The sequence below is a fragment of the Dermacentor albipictus genome, chromosome 3 (assembly GCF_038994185.2).
Source record: "Dermacentor albipictus isolate Rhodes 1998 colony chromosome 3, USDA_Dalb.pri_finalv2, whole genome shotgun sequence".
NCBI lineage: Eukaryota > Metazoa > Arthropoda > Arachnida > Ixodida > Ixodidae > Dermacentor > Dermacentor albipictus.
In genome coordinates this window covers 51,908,213-51,924,062 of record NC_091823.1, presented here as the reverse complement: position 1 = coordinate 51,924,062, position 15,850 = coordinate 51,908,213, and positions in this window count along the sequence as shown.

The window sequence follows — 15,850 nt, the reverse complement described above, 5'->3', positions numbered from 1 at the left end:
CGCAAGAGAAGTTTTGCTGCATCCACACATTTAACAAGCTGAGCTTCGCAGGTTGGTTGGTGCCTATAGCGATGCGAAATGGGATCTACTTTCCTTGGGAAAGAAACAAAAATTGTGCATATCCAGCGCACATGTACGAATCCACGTGAAACAAAGACTTTTAGAAGCGGTTCATTAACTAAAAAGGTAATGTTAATGTTAAAGGTTAATGCAATTCGTACAGTGGTTCTTGTTGTCATCCTAGGCAACATATTCTCACGCAGTGTTTACCGTTATGCACAACAGCGTTCACAGGTTCTTCCCAAATGTGAGCAGAAGTCCATGCGGCCTCGCTGTTTGAGACGACGAGCCATGATGTCATGAACACGCAGGCGATGTTTGATGTTTGTCGAGAGAAGAATGGTGAGAAAAGCTGTATGCTGACAGAAGTACTATGTGAGAGGAAAGGGAAAGACAGCAGCGGTGACCACGCAAAACCTAGTCAATAGCATGAAGAGAGTTCGCTAAGAGAGCTTCACTTTAACAAAAATGCCACGCAGTCCGTTACACAGCTCACATATGCGAAACCACACAGAGCACTGGATGCGAAACTCCAGAATTGCAAGTAGGCTTCACGAGGCTGGCTGCATTGATATTGTGTTTTTTTTTTCTTGCTTTAGTAGTTATATCTGCACTACAGGTGAATTTCCGCCGCCGGTGTCTGTGTCGCCGTGATACTCCGTATAAATTGTAGGTGCGATAATATCGCGGGCGAGCACCTTATGCTGCAAGTGCGAGCGAAAGCTTGCGAGAGTGGGCCGAGAAGGACGATCGCTTGATGCGGCGGGAATGATGGCATGATGAGGCGGGCAGGGTGCGCGCCCTCTTCTCACGCGTGCAAGGGGGGAGAAGGGAAATGCGCACGCACAATAAGGAGAAGGGCCAGTTTGCGTGCGAGTGCACACGCGCGCGCGTGTGTGCGTGTGTGCGTGTGTGCGTGTGTGTGTGTGTGTGTGTGTGTGTGTGTGTGCGAGTGTGTGTGTGTGTGTGTGCGCGTGTGTGTGTGTTTGTGTTTGTGTGTGTGTGTTTGTGTGTGCGTGTGCGTGTGCGCGTGTGCGCGCGTGTGTGTGTGTGTGTGTGTGTGTGTGTTTATGTGTGCGTGTGCGTGTGCGCGTGTGCGCGCGTGTGTGCGAGTGTGTGTGTGTTTGTGTGTGTGTGTGTGTGTGTGTGTGTGTGTGCGTGCGCGCGCGCGCGCGCGTGTGTGCGCGTGTGTGTGCGCGTGTGTGTGTGTCTCACAATTTCACGGACTATTGAAGTAGTTGCCCTTCTGGTCTTTTCTGTTAAGCCTCCACTGGCCCACTGGCGACAGGTGGCAGCCGTCACATTTATCCACTTCTCTACGTTCATTCCCTCTCGCTCTTTCCTACAGCAGCGTAATTCGCTATGTGCCAAGTAACTGGCATCTGGAACCCAGCACCAGTTTTTGCTTCTGCGCCCTACATCTGAGAACTAACAACTTCGCGATAAACAGTCTCATCGATCGCCAGGCGGACAAAAAATAGGATAACACCCATTAGAATGTCTCGCTTTTGTCTTGTCGAGAACAGTGCAACCAGTGAACAGTAGGACCACGCTAACAACGTAAGCATCGCCTTTTCCGGAAAACTTGGACAGCGAAAGAAAAAACAATTTTTTTTATTGATTGGCATTGTCGTATTGTGAAGCGTCTAACAGCAACGTTTTTCGGCGTTCGCCAGCAGTGCCCATGGCGCCCATTTAACGCGTTAACTAGCGAACGACCTGACTGCCTGCACGACTGAATGCCTAGTTAGCCTGACGAAAAACGAAATGTTCATGTGCTCCGCTCTCACACAGTTGATGAAATAAAAGGCCTAATAGAAAAACAAATGAGAATTGCAGCTTGCCAGAGTCATTTTAGGCTTGAATGAACTGCGGACAGCCTTAACTATGGCGCCCTGTTCTGACCCACGCTCTCTTTTGGTCTTGTCTAAGTCTCATGGAGCGCGTTTGAAAGTGTTACAGCTGACGCTCACAAGTAGAGCTCGCGTAGAAAAATTGTCCGCAGTATTTGCAAAGCTAGAGGTCCTGACTGCAGCTAGCAGTGCTCCTCCTTCTTATCGATGGTCAGAAGCTGATGTACGGTAGTAACATAAAGAAACGGAAGGGGAGTGATGAAGAGGCACCAACAGTAGAAGAATAATCACCATCTATACGTTTGGAAATGATTGCATTTATTTCCTGATTAAGCGAATTACCAGCGAACTCCTGTACGTAACTTACTGCGCATTGTAGGGTTTGGAGGACGGACTCCGGGATGAAAATACAAAACTTGGGAAGGATTTATTTACATATTATATACAGGGAGGTGAGCGTCAATTAACAGTCGTACAGACATTACGGGCCGGCAGCAACTCGGACGCTGCGGCCCGCGGCAAGAAGTTCGAGAGAGGTGAATCAGGGAATCAGGGCATGTCCCCGAATCCTCAGGTCTCTCTGGAAGGCTTCTTATAAACCCTTCGAGCACTGCAAGTCACGTCATGTTTGACCAATGGGAGAGTCCACTCCGATGACGCCACTTTCAGCCAATGGTAGGCGCCCGTGTCGTGGTGTCACACCTGGCGGCTTGCTGCGGTCTTGCATCGCAGACTGGCAATGCACTTCGAACAAAGAGAAGGGGAGGGCTGCACCTGCTTCATTGTCGGATGCCCACCTGCTAATCCCGGCGGCGCACGAACTTGTTGGCATGTAAACTCGTTGCCTTAAACTTGTCTGCTCGGCCGCTTCTCTGGAATGCGCTTTCCTGCTTCTGCATTCCTCAATTAGCTGTGCTGCAATCCGATGTGGTCTGGGGAACTCGAAGTAATCGCAGGAACCAGCTCCATATCTAACAGCTCGTCCTCGCCCCGGTTGTTCTGAATGGCCGGTGAAATCAATTCGCTGGCCATGAGGAACGCTGAAAGAAGCTGCAGGGTACTGGGGTCGAGCCTCGTTTGACGATCTTCGGGATCCTTGGCCCTGGAGAACAGACGTCAAACAAACAAAACAGCACAGCGCTGCACCACGCGTAAGCGCAGGCTCTTCACCCCTGACTCGCCAGACTATTACTGAGTCAAAATCAACCCTGATCTTTTATTTCCCCAATTTCGACAAAACAGTTCCAACCACCCCTCCAAACAGCTATCCATTTCTCCTCGATTGCCCACAAGACCAGACTATTATTGTTGTTGCAAAACAAAAGGGTCGTTGACGATGCAAACAACAAATGAAAACAGCCGACCATAACTTAAGTGGCCTAACTACACGAACAGCATGTTTCCAATCTATCGCAGTGGCGTACTTATCGCACGTAATGGTGCCACTGAACAATCTGGTCAACCTCACAAGTACGTAATCACAAGCGCACTAGCCTTGTGGTCACTAAACAGAACGCGTACTTGCGTTGTAGGCAAACTCTTCATTACGCTTACTCACGTTTCTTCCCTGAAAGTCCTACAGAACACGTGACGTAAACGAACAATTAAACTCGCGGGACTTACACACTCCGCAGAACTCTTAAAATGATGCGTCTTCTACTAACTCTTTCCACGCACGTTCACTAAAGAAGTCAGAATACACGGCTACCCTCACACACACACTAGCAACCCAGTCATAAATCTGCTTCCTTCCGTCCACACAGGACACGCGCTAATGGAACTAAGAACGCTTCTCCGTGCAAATCATGCACTCACTCAAATCTACGCGCTTAACCTTACAAAATTCAAAAACGCTTAAAAAGAAAGAAGGTTAAATAAAACACACGCGCGTTACGATAGGTCTTTCGACGATAACCTTGACCCTCAGGTTACTCACACACACACACACAAAAAAGCCTATCTACTTATTAATGAGCATCTCGCGAGACTACACGTTTACTTAAAACGCATCTTTCAAATCTCGAGCTTCTCAAACGAAAACACAAACAAAGCTCAAACCTTACACCTTGAAAGAAATCCTAGTCTCAAATCGCGAAAACTTTCCGATGCTCAAAAATAAAACAAAATAACATTTCACTTCTATGGAAGCTCTCTTGGCTTCCCGTTCCCGATTGCTTACGTCTGACTCATACTTTGAGTCTAACCCGGGGTGGACGTGGTCTGAAAGCTACTCTGGCTGCCGAGAGACAACAAAAGGGCTGATTCACTATCAGCTCCCCCAAGACGTTACGGTCTCCTGCCAATTTGCGTCCTCCCGCCCCGCTTTCAACAGGACCTCGACTGACCGCGTCGCTACTCCCCACCTGGTCTCGTCCTGCCACCTCGCGTTTCTTCGAACTGCACGCTGAGCTATTAAAAGAACTACGGAACGACGAGGAGCTTAGCTGCCTCGTGCCCTTTGTCCGCGTCCGTACAGAACATTCTTCGCGGTCCCCCTTTGACCGGTGGCTCGAACGTTTTCGATGCGTCAACATCGTCCGAGACGACCGCATCTTTTTCCTCGCGCCCTGCCCATTTGGGTTTCTCGCCATCTTTGGCGGCGCTACATTAATTACCGTCTCTCGGTCTTTACCGCGCTTCTTTTTACGGCGCTTTCTCTTTGCACTCGTTTTCATGTCGCCTCGTGCCTCGTGCTGGCCGGTACACATTTCGTCGGCCCGGATCGGTCTCTTACCCGCACAGTCTGAGTGATTTACATTTAAATCTACTCTCTCTCTGCCTCGACTGGCGGACAGCTCAACCGACTCTGGCACAATGCAGCAGGCTTTACTCGAGTAAGACAACTCGCACTCTTGCGAACTGCCCTCTACTACATTGCCCAGCTCACGCTGTGAATCGGCACACAGCCCGTCGGTATCGATCGCTGTCTCACGCGCACAGTCCGAATGATTAATAACGGAATCATCCCTATCTAGGCTATCTAGACTGGCGGAGAGCCGCACCGATCCCTGAACAATGCAGTTGTTCTCTCGTGAGCTACGGAGCTCGCCACCCCGAGAACTACTCTCAACTGCATCGCTCAGCTCGCACTTCACTTCTGCACGCACATCTGGCTCTACATGGGTGCTCGCGTCTGTCGCGTCAACAGTACCCTTTTCCTCGCTAGCAACCTCGCTAACCTTACCAGCGACGCACACGCTCGGTAACTGTGCCAATTTGTTCGCAGCTGGCCTAGCTGTCTCCACAGTCATCTGTTGGCACAGCACCTCGTCGCTCTCACTACGGCCTTTAACGGCCTCTGTTGCCACTAAGGCATCGTTAGCAGCTAGCCATTTCCCTTCACTTATCAATCGGCAGCCAATCTCACAGGCACTACTCTTCTCGTCGGCTTCTGGCGAAACTCTGCTAGACACTTCCTCATTCTTTCGCTCTGTACTTCCTACAGAATTCTCAGACAGCCGTTGTCTCTGTGCCAATAACTGATCACAATACTGTATCTCTTTGATCAGTGCTGCCTTCTCTCTCTCATACTTTTGCTCACGCTCAAGCTTACGTTGATTCTCACGATCGTGAAGCTCACACCTAAGAGTAAGTACTTGAAGCTCATGCTTCCGTTCATTCTCGCGTTCTTCACGCTGACGCTCACTCCTAAGCTCACGACGCTCTCGCAAACGTACACGACGCGCACGCTCCCGTGGCTCCTGTATCACCTCCCAAGCAAGCTCAATGCTTTTCTCATCATTGCCACTATCTTCAATCGCCTTTATGATAGCTGGCGTTTTCATCCGTTCGTCCGCCTCAACTCCCAAATCGTCGCACACCAACAACAAGTCTAACCTCGTCAACCTTCTAAGATCCATGGCAGCTGCCCCGACAGGTGGTTAAAACTGTTTTCCTTAATTAATTTGTGCAAACACACAATGCAACAAACTCCCGATTCCCAGAACTATCAAAATTGAACACACAACCTTTGAGTCTGGCGAATCATAAGGAAAAAAACCACGCGCTCACCTACGGTTGCAGCACCCTGCCATCCGGTTCGCTCGTCCGCTGTCGCCGGTTCCTCCGGACTCCCTGGGTCGAAGGCTCGCTCCTTCTTCGCTACTCCCAGTTTCTTCGGACCTCTTTCGACGAAGGCTCTCTCTTCTTCGCTCTTCCCGGTTCGTTAGGATCTCTCTCGACGAAGGTTGATACGTAGCGCTGCCACCAGCTGATGCATTCGGAGGCGATCCCACCGCTGCCACCAGATGTAGGGTTTGGAGGACGGACTCCGGGATGAAAATACAAAACTTGGGAAGGATTTATTTACATATTATATACAGGGAGGTGAGCGTCAATTAACAGTCGTACAGACATTACGGGCCGGCAGCAACTCGGACGCTGCGGCCCGCGGCAAGAAGTTCGAGAGAGGTGAATCAGGGAATCAGGGCATGTCCCCGAATCCTCAGGTCTCTCTGGAAGGCTTCTTATAAACCCTTCGAGCACTGCAAGTCACGTCATGTTTGACCAATGGGAGAGTCCACTCCGATGACGCCACTTTCAGCCAATGGTAGGCGCCCGTGTCGTGGTGTCACACCTGGCGGCTTGCTGCGGTCTTGCATCGCAGACTGGCAATGCACTTCGAACAAAGAGAAGGGGAGGGCTGCACCTGCTTCATTGTCGGATGCCCACCTGCTAATCCCGGCGGCGCACGAACTTGTTGGCATGTAAACTCGTTGCCTTAAACTTGTCTGCTCGGCCGCTTCTCTGGAATGCGCTTTCCTGCTTCTGCATTCCTCAATTAGCTGTGCTGCAATCCGATGTGGTCTGGGGAACTCGAAGTAATCGCAGGAACCAGCTCCATATCTAACAGCATTTGCGTTCCAACAGGTTAACCTGAACGATCGTTTACTATTGCTCAGCTGACAAACCACTTTTAATTGAGTCGACGTAAGGGTACAATTTCATTACTACTGCATCGGCTATAGCCTGGGCATTTTTGGGTTTCACTCAAAATCGTGCGTATACGTACAAGCACTCACTTTGGATGGGACCTACGATCCTGTATAGACTCCAGCAGTGTCCTCATTGATCGCTGTGCGAGCATCACGCTCTTCCTCCGAGATTACGAAGGACGGATTAGAGAGATTATGCCCCTATATTGCGGTAGCATAGGTTACTCACATGTATAGGTTCTATAGATTGCTTAGTAAGACACCTACTAGAATTTCCAATCATTTCTTTTTTCTTGGAATGCCACTTTCTTCCGATTCATATTCCGGACAAATAAAGCTTACGTCAATATAAAAATAGAATAGCACCGATGTCAGTGCAATAGAATTTTCTGCGGGCATAATCCGCGATTCATGCTTTTCCGTGAGGATTAGCACAACATGGCTTCCCCACTCCTTTCGTCAAAGCAATTGCTCTTGAATTTCATTTCAGCCAACACGCAGCGCAAACTACGTAAAAGATTAAATTTCCTTTTTGGGAACTTTTGGGAACACGCTCACGCAGGCAAGCCAGGAGTACAAGGGATCATTTGTGCTTTCTACTAGATTCGGCAGAGCCAAATGACGTCGGGAACATTATACACCGGTACAATCTAGACCGGGCCAGCGGTCCACGATAAGAGTACGCATGTCCCCGTTTCACCCTCGTCCATATTTATGAGACTTAACGTTGTCTCGAAGTGCACGCAAAATTGCGAAATATGCACTTTGAGAATGGGACGCTTGAGTTACGGTAGCACAACTTAAACGAAATGAAGAAAAAAGGCGAAGGCGAGTGTACTTGTGTAACAAAGCTATACCATAGAGTTTTTACTTCGTGTCTGCAGATTGTTAAATTGGTTTGCATATTGCACAAGGCATGCAGTGCGCTACTTCCCGCCTTCCCCGAATAAATTCCCACAGTGCTTTCAGTACAGAGCGAAATGGGACCAAAATTGCGTGGCTTCTTCCGTTAGCTTTTTACCGTGTCAGTCTTTTTCCTAGCGACACTCATAAGAGTTGGCAAGCACTGAGAAAGAGGCCCTCTTGAGAAAGACGAGAAGTCGCGACTAAAATTCCGAATTTTACGTGTATTAAGAACTCGAGGATGCCACCAACTAAAAGCTTAACTTAAAGGGACACTAAAGGCAAATACTAATTAAGTCGACGTGGACTGCTTAAATTCCATTCCAGAAACCTCGCAACGCTTGCTTCGTGCCAAGAAGAGACTTAATTTACGATAAAATTGCATCTTAAGGTCCAGATACCTTTTTTCAAATTCAAATCTCCCGCCACCCAACCGGGGAGTGGTGACGTTGCATACGCCATCACCACCCTTTGGTGTCGTCGGAGAGTAAAATGGCAGCCGATAGACGGCAGTACCAATCCAAGACAGAGAGGTGGATTCGCCGCTGCAGCTGCCTTTTGGTCAAGTGGCGTAGAGCGTTCGGGAATGCAGCAACACACATGGAAGGTGAATTCCCTGCTACTTGCAGTTTCTGCGACTTTCGTAAGCCAGTAAAACCAGCGCATCACCACGCGATAACGAAATTACTGAAACGGGTAAGTGTGGGCCACACGGAGCGGAGCGAAAACGAAAGCTTTCTACCGCCCGCGTCGTTTTCAAGGGTAATTTCAGTGAGTTCTTTTTTCTAAGAGTGAAATAGAACGCGACAACTAGCATTCGATTTCCCCCTATAGTGCAATACAGGGATGTTTTTGGAACGAGTGGTTGAATACTAGCGACAGAATTTAACGAATGAGGGCTTTAGTCATCGTGCAAGTACTTGTATGTCCCTGGGGCATCTCTAATCATGTCCTGCATTCACCTCAATTTCTCGATTATTAAGGCTCTGTTCACGATAATATCGATGCCTTAGAGATTATCGAGCACCAATTTATCACTTTAACTTGATTTAATATTTGCCTTTAGTGCCTCTTTAACACTCTGTTGTATTTCAGCTATGGTGGAGTTTCAGCACGTTTCACTTCTCACTAAGCCTTGTCCTTGTGCTGTCATTAATATTCAGCGTGTTAAGTTAAGCTTACCCTAAGTACCACTTTATATGTGTCGTATTGAGAAAGAAGAGGCACGGTACCCCAATCTCTCCACAGAAACCGATGTATAGCAGACATATGAGACCAGACCAGCAGAAGAGAAATAATCAGCAAATAAAACTGTCGACAGGTGCTATAATTAAGCAATGTGCTAAATTAGTGAATCAGGTAACACAATCTTAAACAGCATGTAGAAAGGAAAGAAAACTTTCTTGGTGTCTTGCGACCTGCTTAGAAAAAAATACAGTTGGACCCCTCTAATCATGGCTGCCGATGTTAATTCGATTAGTATTCAAGCAGTGTAGCGACACATTCTATTGCTGAAGAAACTATTAATGACAACCTGTAGTTGTAATTCCGAAAGTGTCAATGTTTCGGTTTCGTTACTAATTGCGCACACCCCACACTTATGTTGGAATCGGTGTTAGGTGAACCTTTCTTTGATGTTTGCGTAAATGTTAACTGTAAATGCTGTACAAAATGAAATTCTTATGACAGAAATTGCTGAACAAAATGACGCGAATTCAATGTACTTTTGCACACTTCTCTGTAACCGACTTCTTGAATATTCTGTCACCAACTTGTTCTTCTTCTGAGCTCAAAGCTTCTCGATCTGTGAGAAGCGGGTGGTGTGATGTGGAGGCCCCCCCCCCCCCCCCCTCGCTCGAGCTCTCGATGCGTACTCATATTGGTGTCAGCTGGGCCGGTCGTTTCCTACTATCGCCTTCTAGCGTAAGCTCCCGCTCGCGCTTGTTTGGTTTGCTTTGTTTGGTTTCGTTCCCAGTTGTTTGAAGTGTGGTGGTTTGCGAGATTTTTTTCTTTTTTTTGTAATCCGATTGAATGCGCGACACGAATTGTGTAGTCCTTTCTGGAAGCCACGCGGCACAAGCGATTACACTGGAAACATCGACTAGTCGCGTATAAAAGCCGATGCGCTTGACACGCAGGTCAGGTTTTTCGATGATTGCCGACTCTGCTCCGCGTCTTTCTCCCCAATTCTTTGCCTAAATATATCGCCAAATGAAAACAGGCATAGAGCTCCGCTAAAATTTTGCCTTAGGAAGTATCGTAATCGTCGGTGAAGCTTTTTATATACCAGTGGCAATTCAGTACAGAACGCCATTCGGCTTCGTTTCTATGGGAAGGACTTCTCGAGAGCACTCCTAGGATTACTGATGGCCAATATGTCTTGAACGACGCCGAAGAAAGTATTAGTGCGTTTCCCCATTAAATTTAGCAAACAAACCAAGAGAAAAACTTGTAAAGTGCGTTTTTCTTTTTTCTTAGCTCCTTCACACATCTCTCTAAAACGACACTTTGATTTTTTTTTCTTTTTACAACCATCTATAGGTCGGCGCTAGGCTGCCTCGTCGTTAACAAAAGAAAGGCGCTGCATGAAAAAGAACGTCCGTGCGTTCTCTAAAATGGGACGAAGGAATTCCAGTTCCCAATGACCAACCGACCAGAAGAGCAAACACTATACGCGAGCGAGACGAAAATTACAGAGGGTGAAAAGTTAAGAGAACGGAGACGCCAGGACCGTACGTGCTCTTTGTTCGCGTTGCTCGGTGACAGGCTTTCTCCCCCATTTTCGGCCGCCAGTTCACCATTACAGCCGCTGCACGCATGCGCATTAAGCGGGCCGCAGCGGCCATGTTTCAAATAGAAATCGCAGTGCACGTATGCGCGCACCGCCCCCGGTCAAGCGCACAAGAAAGAGCGACTGATTGGAAACGCGGCTGTGCGTAATGATTTCCGGCGCGGCGCAGCTTTGTTCACCGTGCGGTGGCAGCGCCAATTAACCGTTAAGAAAAGCTAATGTCACGCTGAAATTAAAGGACTGGACCGAAACAGAAGCCCCGCTCAGCCATGTACCCACAAACGTAAGAAGCGAGTGACAGAGCGACAGATCTACGTTGCCAGTTTGCAGCCTCCACAGAAGTTGCAGCGAAGCCCTTATTGCTGTTTGTCAATTGCAGCAAAATGCTACTAAAAAACTCGCTATCCTGAAATCGTCTCCAAAAACAAACCTCTGAAAAGAAAGACTTAGAAAGAAGGAAACAACGAAGGCTTTTCACGTATTGCACGTGCGAGAAAGAAATATCGGCAGTTTCGTCCACAGGACAAAGCATTGACATCGATGGAAAGGTTTGGCGTTTCGCCAGAACTCCCCGGATGGTGTTCTGATTACACGCGGATGCGACATGTTGGCGCAATGCAGCACGCAAGGCAACTGCTGCTGAGCAGTAAGGAACAACGCCCCGGCAGCTGCCAGGCATCTAACAACGCTCATGCGACGAGGAGCGCGGGCAGTGGAGTTGCAGGCGAGCCAGATCAATGGTGCCCCAGATGTGGTCGGAGGAAAACCGTCGGCGTTTGATAGAGGCCAGCAATGTTACCCTGACTCTATTACTGTCGGTTCCGCTCAGGCCAGTGTACACACACGACAGCTCTACGGGAACGATAGTGCGCGTGCGTGACTTTTGCCACAGGCCTGCTCTGCGTTATGACGTCATGCTACTTGGACCGAAATTTCCATTGCCGAGATTCAACTCTCGTACCAGCAGCGGAGGAAGAACGTTGCTATGGCTCTACCTCCGAGCCGACTTAGCGTAACGCGACAGTACGTCTACTTCGCATCGTCGTCTTTGCAGGCTAACCCACTCCGCCTCTCTGAAGACTCTCTAACCACCTGTGCGTGAGCCGTGCAAGCGCCGTCAGCCTCAAGTGGCCGTATAACTTAAATACCATTTAATCTTGCTATTAACCACCACATTCCAGCTTGTATTGCACATGTTTCGTACGCTGTCAGGACAGCAAGAACACCACCTTCAAGATTGTGCTCAGAGACACGTTGCAATACATGAGAAGCTGAAGAAGGCGAAGTGGACTAAAGGGCTCCTGCTTACATAGTTATACGCTGGGTTTATCACTAGTTTTGCCACAAGTACAACGGCCTGCGTCGAACAATACATTATTAGTGCACAAAATTTAAGAAGAACAAATAGATGCTTCGTCATGCTATCTTTATACTTTGTTTTCCCTCTCTCTCAGCTCTCTCTCCCCCATGTCGACGAAGCTGCGCACGTCAAGCGAAACTCAGCAAGCTTCTAACAGCTCCACTCTAAAAGTAAAGCAAGAATTATATCTGTTATGTAAAGTGTTTGGACTACCGGCCCCTGATGCCAATAAATATCAACTCTGCCTGCGAGTGCTACGTCTCCTGCGTCAACAAGTTTGGCTGTGTCGCTCTGTGTCACTTATAAAGTAAACATATCTATTGAGCATTTCTTTCAAGGCTGCCCTAATCTTCAAGACAATGAACCTTTTGGAAATTCAGGACGATGTGTAGCGTTTTATGGCGCAAGGCCCTGATATGGCCATGCACCGGATGAGTTTTCAAAGAATAATTTATGAAATGGAGAAATGGACTGCGAATGGTGGATGCAGTATGGCTGTAAGAAAGCCTAGAATCATTCGCTGTAGTTTGCGTAAAATATATCAGTAGTAAAATGACAATGACTTGAGATGTCCTACAGGGACAGCTTTGTTGCAATTTATTGCTCTATTCAGTACACCAAACTACACCAAACTATTACTTCGCAAAATGTTTAAACTTATTTATTGTTTCATTCATTTTACTTCATATTAAATTATATTTTTTCCAAATTGATTTTAACTACATATTTCTGCATCTTTTTATACACGTTACATTATTCTGGGTTTTGTTTTGATTATAATATTATTCAAAGAACCCTAACGCACACACTTATAAAACGTCCCGATTTTCGGCCAGTCCACCATAGAGGGTAACAGCCATTGTTTGGAAACAAAAAACAAAGACAGTAGCCTTAATATGCTGAACACTTACCATTCCAACATCTCTATTATCCAAGAAAAGGAGGTTCTAACCTACAAACGTAATCAAGTGTAAAATTTTCTCGTTCTAAAGTGAACGTAAGGAAGCCGACTTCACAGATAAAGCTGGGGAAATGCGAAGACACATGCGAAGACGATAAAGTTAAATACAAATTAAACAAAGAGAGAGGGGAAAATGAAGCAAGCGAGGCGAGTAATGGAGACTTGCTGCCGCTTTAGGTGATTGTTTTGCCGCCTAGGCACGGAATTCCTAGGGCACCAAAAAAGAAAAGAAAAAAGAAATGTGCGAACAACGTCCTTCGCGACCGACTTTCTCAAATGTCGATTTCTTTTTATCCCAGAAACAATCCGCAGATATAGAGCAGAGACAAGAAAGTAGAGGAGCGTACCCATTACAATATAAACACAGCGCACCTTCTATATATTGAAGGTAGCTCGCGCTTTAAGTCGTGACGTCATGCTCGATGGCGGTAAGCCCATACATTTCAATGGAAAGAAACGGGCAATGCTTAGAACGACAATTCTTTTTTTTTCTATGCATGGGATGTGATGTCGCTGCCCGAAGTGCGTATTCTTTTGATTGCAAGACGATGGGGGCCACTAGCATTGCAACTCTATAAAGCCGAGTCCACGCGAGCATGCTTCAGGCAGTGTATATGTATCCCATAAAAACAAAAACAGCCCACTCAAGTCACAAGGTTGGCAAAGAGTAAACTCGATATGGCAAAGAGGAGAGACTGACTGAGAATATGCACAGAAAGGCGCTCGAGGATTGAAGCTCGGAAACTCGAAGACCAGAAAACTCAGCCTTCGGCTTTGAGTGATGACCTACTTATCCGGCTGCTTTTGGGGGAAGTTTTCTCGCGTATCAGGCCAATCATCACCTAGTGCGGATTTCATTTTCCGCTGAGAGCCTGGGGCTTGCTTCGATCGGCAGCTTACTACTTGACCGGGTGAAAAGAAAAACGTAAAAGAAGCATAACCCGCTTCCAGAAGGCGAGTTTCACTCGGGGAACATCGACGCGGGTCAGCTCGCTTTTTATTTCAATTCTTTTTTATTTTTATTCCTAGTCAACACTTCGACGTCTTCGTTTATATACTACCCACTTATTCTATTCCGAAGCACTACTGCCAAGTTATTAAGTAATACATGCAAGACACTGAAAGTGCGCACTGTGCAAGCACAGCGTTTTTTCCGTTCTACGGTGCTCCAAGGTATTACTCCGAAGGTTGCAGAACTGTAGAGCTGAGTCACCGTGGTCACCGTGACCAACGTGGTTACTCGTGCAATCAATAGGAAGCTGCGTGACTCCACCTCCCAAGAGGGGATTTTACAATCCCGGGCAGATACCAAAAGGGCGTTCCCACAGAATGTGCGACTTGTCTTGGCTTATTGCCCCATGCCACAACCGCATTGCCCTTGCCAATGTCACGCGAGGCGGAGACGGACCTACGCGCACGCTCTTCTCTCACTACACTCCTCACCAAGGCACTCAGCACCACTGAGAGCTACATATACAAGGATGTCGAGCGATGGTGTCGTCGCGGGGAGGCAATGCTGAACACGGAGAAAAGACTACGTGTCCGTGAATTTATTTATTTATTTATTTATTTATTTATTTATTTATTTATTTATTTATTTATTTATTTATTTATTTATTTATTTATTTATTTATTAACGAAGCACAGGCATGGTTCGGCCGTCGTAAGGCATCAGCTGCGCGCTGGTAAACAGCGCCGTGAGTGGTAGCAGTAAGAGCACTGGCATGTGAAGCAGACGACTGGGCGAAGGCACCCACTGCGCGTCCAGTGACGTTACGCTGCGGTTCTCAAGGCCTGACCAACCGAAAAACGCATTTTATAGTGTCCGCTCTTGAGAAAGGTCGCCACTTGTACGAAGCAGGTCACATACACGGCATCAGCTTATATAGACACCGTGCACTGTTGAGATGGCGCAACGACGTTTTCATATTTCCCCCCAATATCGCCGACCCTGGCCGCTAGAGAGACGACGCAAACGATACGCCATTGCAAACGATAGTGGCTCACTTTTCATCGCTCGTCTGAGTGTGATGCACAATTGTTCGTGCGTGTGATAGCAATCGCGAACGTGTGCAGTCATATTCAAAGCATGCACGCTTGGACATTTTCACAACTCGGACAGTCTTGCCTCGCGATGAGCGATTGAAAGTGTCACGACGAATCTATGCATCATCTCTCCCGTTTTGCTTCCGCTACTCGTTAGGCTGTGTTGGCGGTGCTGTCCCCACTGAAAAGCTTCAGCGCAAGGCGTACCACCCCTAATATTCGTTTCACTTGTAGGTAACGCGGCTGTCGTGCATGCGCAAACTGCACTGCACGGTTTCTATGTGAAACACGAAACGACTGCAAATTGCGATGTAAATGCACCGAGCAAACCAAGTTCACTATGGCAAGCTAAGACGAGGAACTTCGACAGTTGTCCTGCAGACGTGATCTTGCTGTGCACGCGAACATTGCCGTGTATATGATGCGTGTAGAACGGCGATGCAGCAATACAATCAGGGACAAAGAGAAAGTATGTCTATTTTTTTTGCGTTTCTTCGGACGATTGTACTTTTGTCTGCACGTTCCCGTTTTCTGTCTATTTGCTTCTTTTCTTTTTGGCAATGTTCCGTCAATCTTATTGTCTTAAAAAATTAGCCCCTATATTTAGTATTGGTCAATTCCCCACAGCTTGACACGACGAGAACCGGCTGTAGCGGCCGGTGCACGTGTAATGCGGGTATTGACGGCGATTTTGAAGATGCCGTTGCGTTGGCATTTACCATCGATGCAGAGCATACATATACTCAGTCTTTTCCTCAAACGAACAGACTGAGTTACTGAGGGGACGGCAAATTGACGACTACAAATCCATGTGTTCGCCTCCGGTGCCAAAGCTCCGGACTATATAGTCACACCTGCGGATGCAAAGACACACAATTTACATGGAACACGAAGCTCCTACGAATACATGGTTCCCTTATTTATGTTTGAACAAGTAATCAA